Raw genomic sequence first — 7,157 nt, 5'->3', positions numbered from 1 at the left:
TTCCACTTCTATTTTGGTTTCCTACATATTACACAGATTCAAGATTTGATGGGTAATTCTTAAATAAATGTCCTTCCCCACAAAATATGTAGGAAACATTGTCGAATCCACTTGGTGGCTGAGCTGCAACTTTATTCAGACTATTAGTAGCAAAATTCTTAAGTATTGGAGAAATTGAAAAGACTTAAGTTGCAAATGAAGTGAGCGCATCCATTTCTTGTACTTCTACTACTCGTCTTTCTGAAGTTGTTCGATTGGTTGGCCATTGATAGTTGTTATTGGTTATTCTCTCGATAATGTCATAAGTCTCATTATAATACCTAGAAAGGAGAGCACCACTCATAGAAGCATTTACCACCATCCTAGTGTGTGCGTTGAGACCATTATAAAATGTCTCTAGCTGGATACAATGCGAAATCCAATGGTGAGGGCATTTGCATAGTAACTCTTTAAATCTTTCTCATGCCTTGTATAGAGATTCATCATTCATTTGCTGAAAACTAGTAATCTCAAGCTGTAACTTAGTATTTTTTTTCTAGGTGGGAAATACTTAACCAGAATGCATTCCATTAATTCTTCCCATGTAGAAATTGAACCAAGTGGTAATGAAATATGTCATGCTCGTGCTCTATCTCACAACAAGTATGGAAACAACTTCGACCTCAATGCGTCTTCGATTACCCTAGTTATTTTGAAGGAATCACTCACCTCCATGAACAGTCAGAGGTGAAGGTTTGGATCTTCTGTAGGCATTCCACTAAATCCCAAGGTCTGAAGCATCTGAAACATAACAGCCATCAACTAGAACTGAGGTGCCTCAATTTTAGGTTTAACAATGTCTGGATTGAGTTCATTGAAAAGAGGCACAACGTATTTTCTTATCGCTCGATCCCTGTCATCAACAACAAGGATTGGGTTTTGAGCGTTAGCAGGCTCATTTCCTTGACCTTGGTTTTTATTCATTTATGTAGTTTATCTTTGAGCTGCTTGACTTCTTATTTTTCAGAAGGTTCATTCAATTACAGGTTCAACTGAAAGTATGAAACAACCTAATTTTGGACCTAGTCAAAACAGGGTTTCAAAACCATTATTCCGGGGCTATAGAAATTATTTTTAATGTTATTTTATGTGTTGTGGAATGATTATATGAGTGCATGAAAATTTTGGAGAAATAATTTTAGCGATTTCATGCTTACTTGCGAAAAAGGACTAAATTGTATAAAGGGCAAAAGTTTTATTTTGCTAGCTAAATATGTTAAATAGCTAGAGAACCAAAATTTGGGGTGTTTAAAGTGCAAATAGACCCTAAATAGGGTGCTTGGCCAGCCACAGAGAGAAAGATTTTGAAAAGTCAAAGTTTGTGGGTATTAGGTAGCTTATTTAGCATTAAAATAAAAAAGAAAAAAGAAAAAGATGTTATCTTTTCATCTTTCTTCCTTCCCCCATTGAAAATACCAGCAAAATAAGGGTTTTGAAAGCTCAAAATTTTAGCAACTTCCATCCCTTGCACGTAAGTGATTTTAATGATCATTTTTGTTGATTTTTGTGTTTTGGGGACCCTTGTAGCATGAGCTAGCTAATGGGGGGATTATTTTGCAAAATTTTTGAAAGTCTAGGGTTTTTCCATGTGAATCTTTATATTGTTTGATGATTTTTTATGGAAGAAAATGAGTCATGGTTGTGTAATAAACAACTTTTGTGAAGGGATTTTCATGAAAACACCTAAAATGGACCATTTTATAATGATGGCAAAATGAGTGGTAAGTATGAGTAATAATGAGAATTGTGGGCTACTCCTAGCAGAAAAAGAATTCGGCTAGGCTTGGGTAGTGAGGAAATTTGATAAAAATCGATTTATGAGCCTAGGAATAAAATCGTAAATTTGTGAAAGTCTAGGGGAAAAATGGTCATTTTGCCAAAGTATAAATTATGAAATGTATTGGTTAATATGATGATTAAAATAGTGGGTTTTATCATTATAGATCAAGAAAACCGCGATTCGAGCTTAAATCGAAAAGCACGAGGTTATGGACTAAAATGGAATAATTGACTGAAATTTTCCTTCGAGGTAAGTTCATGTGATAATAATAATGCAATGTTATAATTGAATATTAAATGCTTTATTGTTATTATCATATAAATTGTATGATTGATTATATGGATATTTTTAACGAAGATTCGACAAGTAAGTACATAAGCAAATAATGTGATGTTGTAGCATATTTTAAGGCTTTGATAATATGTACATTTAAATGTTTTATTGCTATCATGAAAGTATGAAATGTATGATGGAAGAATAAATGAAGTTATGAGCAAGTGCATCGACATTGAGTTAGAAAAGGAACCCGTTTGAACCTCAGGAATAGTATAGGATACACGGGATATGTCATGAGAAATAATGTGGTCTGAACTCATGGGTTGTGTCTGAGTTCATGAGATAAGTGATATATGTAATATGGGTCCGGGTGCTAACTATGTGATCAGGCCCGTGAGTAACTCGCTGAGTGAGCATATCATGTTAATGCTTTGGTGTCTAGGTTCTGACTTTGTGTACAGACCCTTGAGTAACTCAAATGCGAGCCTTACATAATATGTGGTAGCTTTAGCTACATACGTTACGCGCTATGAGTTGGTTCTAGCTGCATATATGGCACTATGTGCAAGTTTTCGTGTATCCATTAGTATTCCTAGTGTTCAATGTGTAATTCAAGGAAGGATTTGATGATGGTCCCAATGAGGTATGTCATTGGTGAGAACGAACTTGAGTTATGTTACGAATGAGTACAGATATGTACAAAAACTAAATTGAATATGAAATCCACGAATGGTAAGTCCATGAGTATTTTGAAATGATGTTGTGTTAATTTGGTGGCCTAAGATATATTTTTATAAATGCATAAATTTATAATTTAAAATAAATGAAGGTGTGATGAATTTAGTCATCATCATTTTTGTACTAAAATTGTCTTGGACAGTAACTGTAGTCCAACTTTGAAAATTCACCAAAAATTGTGGAAATTAAATTTGAGGCTGAATAAAATATGAAATTAAATCTTATTGAGTCTAGTTTCACATAAAAGAAACAGTGTAAGAAAATGAATATCATATTATGAGATATTTAAATTATTATGAGACAGAGTCAGAATGGTTTCAAAATCCCCGGTTATGATTTGAGAAAATCATTGAAAATTGTGAAAAAATAGTTATGGGCTATAATTTATATGCTTAAATGAGTCTATTTTCAATAGAAATAGACAAAGACGTCATCTGAATTCCGTATTATGAGATACTTAATTTTTAGTGAAGAGGGGTCAGAACTGTCAGACAATGAAAAAGGGGTAACTTTAAAGAACAAACTGTACTTATTGGATAGACAAAATTCTGAAAATTTTATGGTAAGAAGATATGTGAGTCTAGTTTTAAGAAAAATTAGAAGATCCTAAATTGAAGTTCTGAAGCTCTAGATATAAATAAATTAGTAACTATGATTCGAGAAAACAGCACGACCAGAAAATAAGCAAAAGTGTCATTGTAGTCGTATTTCCATGATAAGCATGTTGGCATATTGCTTATTATTTTCACATGGACTTACTAAGCATAACCTTACTCCCTCCCTTTTTATTTCTTTAGTGTTGTCAGGTCGGCGGGGTTGGAGAACGTCGGAGGTAGCAACACACTATCAAGCTATTACCGTTGGGGTATTGATAAACCTTAGGTGTATTTGAGTGGGTGGCATGTATAGGGACTTAGTTATTATGATGTGTATTCTTCTAATTTGGTCAAGATGTTGGCTTAAAGTGATTCATTGTGTTTAGCCATGAGACGTGGCTTACAAGGGTGACGACTTGTAAGCCTATTTATCCAAGCTATGTATTGATGCCTTGCGATGTTGTCATGTGATTATATTTGTTTGATATGAATTGTTAGTGTTACGATATGTATGCTTGATGAATGTCTGATGACCAAACAAAGTGGTCAAAATTAGAGAATAAAAGTGTGATATGGCAATAAGTCAATAATGCTGGAAAACGAAATTGGTGTGGAATGACTTAGGCAGGCATGTCATTTGTGAATGTGAAATAATGTCATGAAGGGTATAAATGTGTAAGTGATAATGAAAATGACATGTTCAATTGATTGTAAATTTGTGTGATTAGACTTGGTATAAAATGAGTAACCAAAACACATATATGATGACATATGAATGTTACAATTGAGTTTTCATGGAGGATGTTTAATCATTTACTTGATGCTACATTATATGTGTTTATAATGTATTTAAGTATGTGAGGTATTAATGGTAATAAAATGGATCAAAAAATAGCCTAAGTGCTAGCCACACGGGCAAAGACACGGCCATGTGTCTCAACCGTGTGGAGGACACGGCCTAGCACACAGGTGTGTGGCCGAGCCGTGTGGTTCAATACGTTTTGCTGACGTCATAAACAGAGAGTTATATGCCCTGAGGACACAAATGTGTCCCTGTGTCTACACGGACGTGTGACCCTATTTTATGAGAATTTTTCTAAGTTTTCCTAAAACTTTCCAAAGTTCTCGGTTTAGTCTCAAGCTGCCTTTAATGCATGTTTAGAGCCTCGGTAGCTCGCATAAGGGACATTATGCATGTGATTGAATGTTTTTAATTTAAATCAAATTTTATGACTCGATTTCAAGAAATTTTTTACTTTTAAGTCTGGTAACGCCTCGAACCCTGTCCCGCCATCGGATACAAGTAAGGGGTGTTACAAAGTAAGTCAATGATTTGCTCAATACTCATAAACACCTGAAAGGTAAATCATAAAAATTAATTAATTTAAAAAAATACAACCAAATGATAAAAATATTCACAAAAAATATCAAGACGACAGTCCCCAGGAACGACGCGAAAAACATGGTTCACAATGGAATGTGCAAGTATACATAGTCGTTATCAAGTAATAAGTGAGTAAAAGGGTACCATCTCCACAGGGATTGTATTGATAATCAATATATGTGAAATTAATATTTAACAAGTAAGTAAGAAGATAAAATATTTGGAGAGTGATGAATGTTATTATTAAAATAAATTAATGACTACTATGCAAATGCAAATAAAATAAAATGCAAGAAAATGTTTAAGTGGCAATTCGCAAGATTTAATAACAAATAGCATGAATAAACTAGAAAAATTACAATTCTTGACTTAATTCATTCGTAATTATGCTTCATAAATGTTTCAGAAAAAAATCTATGGCAACTTGATTATCTATTAACTTGGAATCTAAAATTCATAAGCTTCTGTCGAAGTCTTATGATAGTTACTCAGAAAAACATGCATATGTCTATGTCATAATATAACTAAAGATTATATTTTTAACTACCATTCCTTAGAATTTATGCAAAGTAACAGGGATATTCCTATATGAAACAATTTAATCACATAAATCTAAAAGTTACGCAAGGTAATAAGGTTCTTTCTAATTATCACAAACTTTAACCTATTTCTATCAAATATAGATTAAACATGCATCTCCAAAATATTATGTCTATTAATCACCATTCAATTCTAATTAAGAAATTAATTCTAGTGCAGTCAAACATATTTTAATGTATGGACAACATAAATGATTTTATTTGGAAGCATAAATAATTGAGGTAGAAAACATTATAAACATAAATTGAAATTATTAAATCAAGAACTTGCAATCATTTTAGCAGAAACAATTTGAGTAATGATTATTAAATAAAAAGAAATCAATTTATTTGCAACCAATTTCTTAAACTTAGAATAAGTAAAAGAGAAAGGAAGAAAAAACTCTAAGACGATTCTGATGATCCTCCAAAAACTAGCTATGGTGATTTCATCCTAATTTCATTGTTGCTTCAATGCAAAGTACTTCTCTGGTGGCTAGGTGTGAGAGATTCAACTCAAGAATTGCTCAATTGATGATATATCAAAAAGAGAATGGAAAAAATGGGAGGAGATGGAAGGCTTGGGCGTGGGAGAGAAGGGAGAATGGAGATGTTTGAAAGAAGAGAGAATGAGTGATGAATGAAGGGAGTTTAGGCCTCTATTTATACACATATGGGGTGACTAAAAATAGAAGTTTACAGCCTTGATTTTCTCCCTAAATTGGTTAGCCATGGATTGAGGAGAAGGGGGCTGAGTTGTTTTGCTATTTTAAGCAAACTGCTTAAAATAAAAAGCTTGAAAAGTGTAAGGGTAAGACTGGGTATGTAAAAAAGTTTAAAGGTTGTTTTATAATTACTAAAAATAAAATTTTAAACAACTAATTAGGAAGAAATATGGATGGTTTTCGCTTGCTGAATTTAATGAAATTGGGTCTTTTTGGCGTGCAAAACTCCCCTTTCAGATCAGACATTTCGGGCCCCTTTTGCTTTGAGCGTTCAACTACCCGATCAAAATTCATGTTAACTAATTAAACTGAGAGCTCGAAAAATAATTTTAATAATTATTTAGGAAACCCCAATGCTAGTTAAATGCTCAATTTCTTCTCTTCATATAGGTGTAAGACCTTAATGGGTGACTTTCATGGCCAAATTTTCTTCCGATGCACAAACTGGTCCAGAGTTGAAAAAACAATTAAAATTAAGTAAATTTATCATTAAATTGAATAAAAATATATATTTTTATAAATTTATCCAATTTAACAAATGTGAAATAAAATTCACAAAATTTGTTATTATTTACTCAAAATTTGCAAGAATTATGAGCTAGAAAAGTGTTGTAGATAATTATAGTTTTATAGTTATCACCCACTTGGATTGCCTGTTAGTTTTTGGATAGAAAGTAATGCTGAAATCCAAGTGGGTTCCTAACGATTCTTGTAACTTCCTCCAGAATCGAGATGTAAAATGATGATCTCAATTTAATATAATTGATATGGGCACTCCATGTAACCTCACTATCTTCGAAATGTATAACTTAGCCAACTTCTGTAAAGAGTAATCCGTGCGGATAGCTAAGAAGTGTGCTGACTTAGTTAATCAGTCTACTATCACCCAAATTGAATATTTCTTAGTGGGTGTTAATGGTAACTCACTAACAAAGTACATCATTATTCATTCCCACTTCCACTACGGTATTTTAATGGGCTGCAACAACCCAAAAGCAAATTGGTGTTCAGCTATCACTTGTTGAGAAGTTAGACATTTGG

At 33.0% G+C, this 7,157-nt stretch overlaps 1 non-coding gene across 1 annotated transcript; it reads left to right on the top strand.

Moving 5' to 3' along the window:
• The first annotated feature begins 415 nt into the window (after window positions 1-415).
• Window positions 416-522, top strand: LOC128283119 (small nucleolar RNA R71). Its single transcript, XR_008273460.1, has one exon. It is a non-coding gene; the product is annotated as a small nucleolar RNA R71 (small nucleolar RNA).
• Window positions 523-7,157: the final 6,635 nt, after the last annotated feature.

The sequence above is a fragment of the Gossypium arboreum genome, chromosome 10, assembly GCF_025698485.1.
Source record: "Gossypium arboreum isolate Shixiya-1 chromosome 10, ASM2569848v2, whole genome shotgun sequence".
Classification (NCBI taxonomy): Eukaryota; Viridiplantae; Streptophyta; class Magnoliopsida; order Malvales; family Malvaceae; genus Gossypium; species Gossypium arboreum.
The sequence above is the reverse complement of the archived record's forward strand: the minus strand, read 5'-3'. Positions and strand labels throughout refer to the sequence as shown.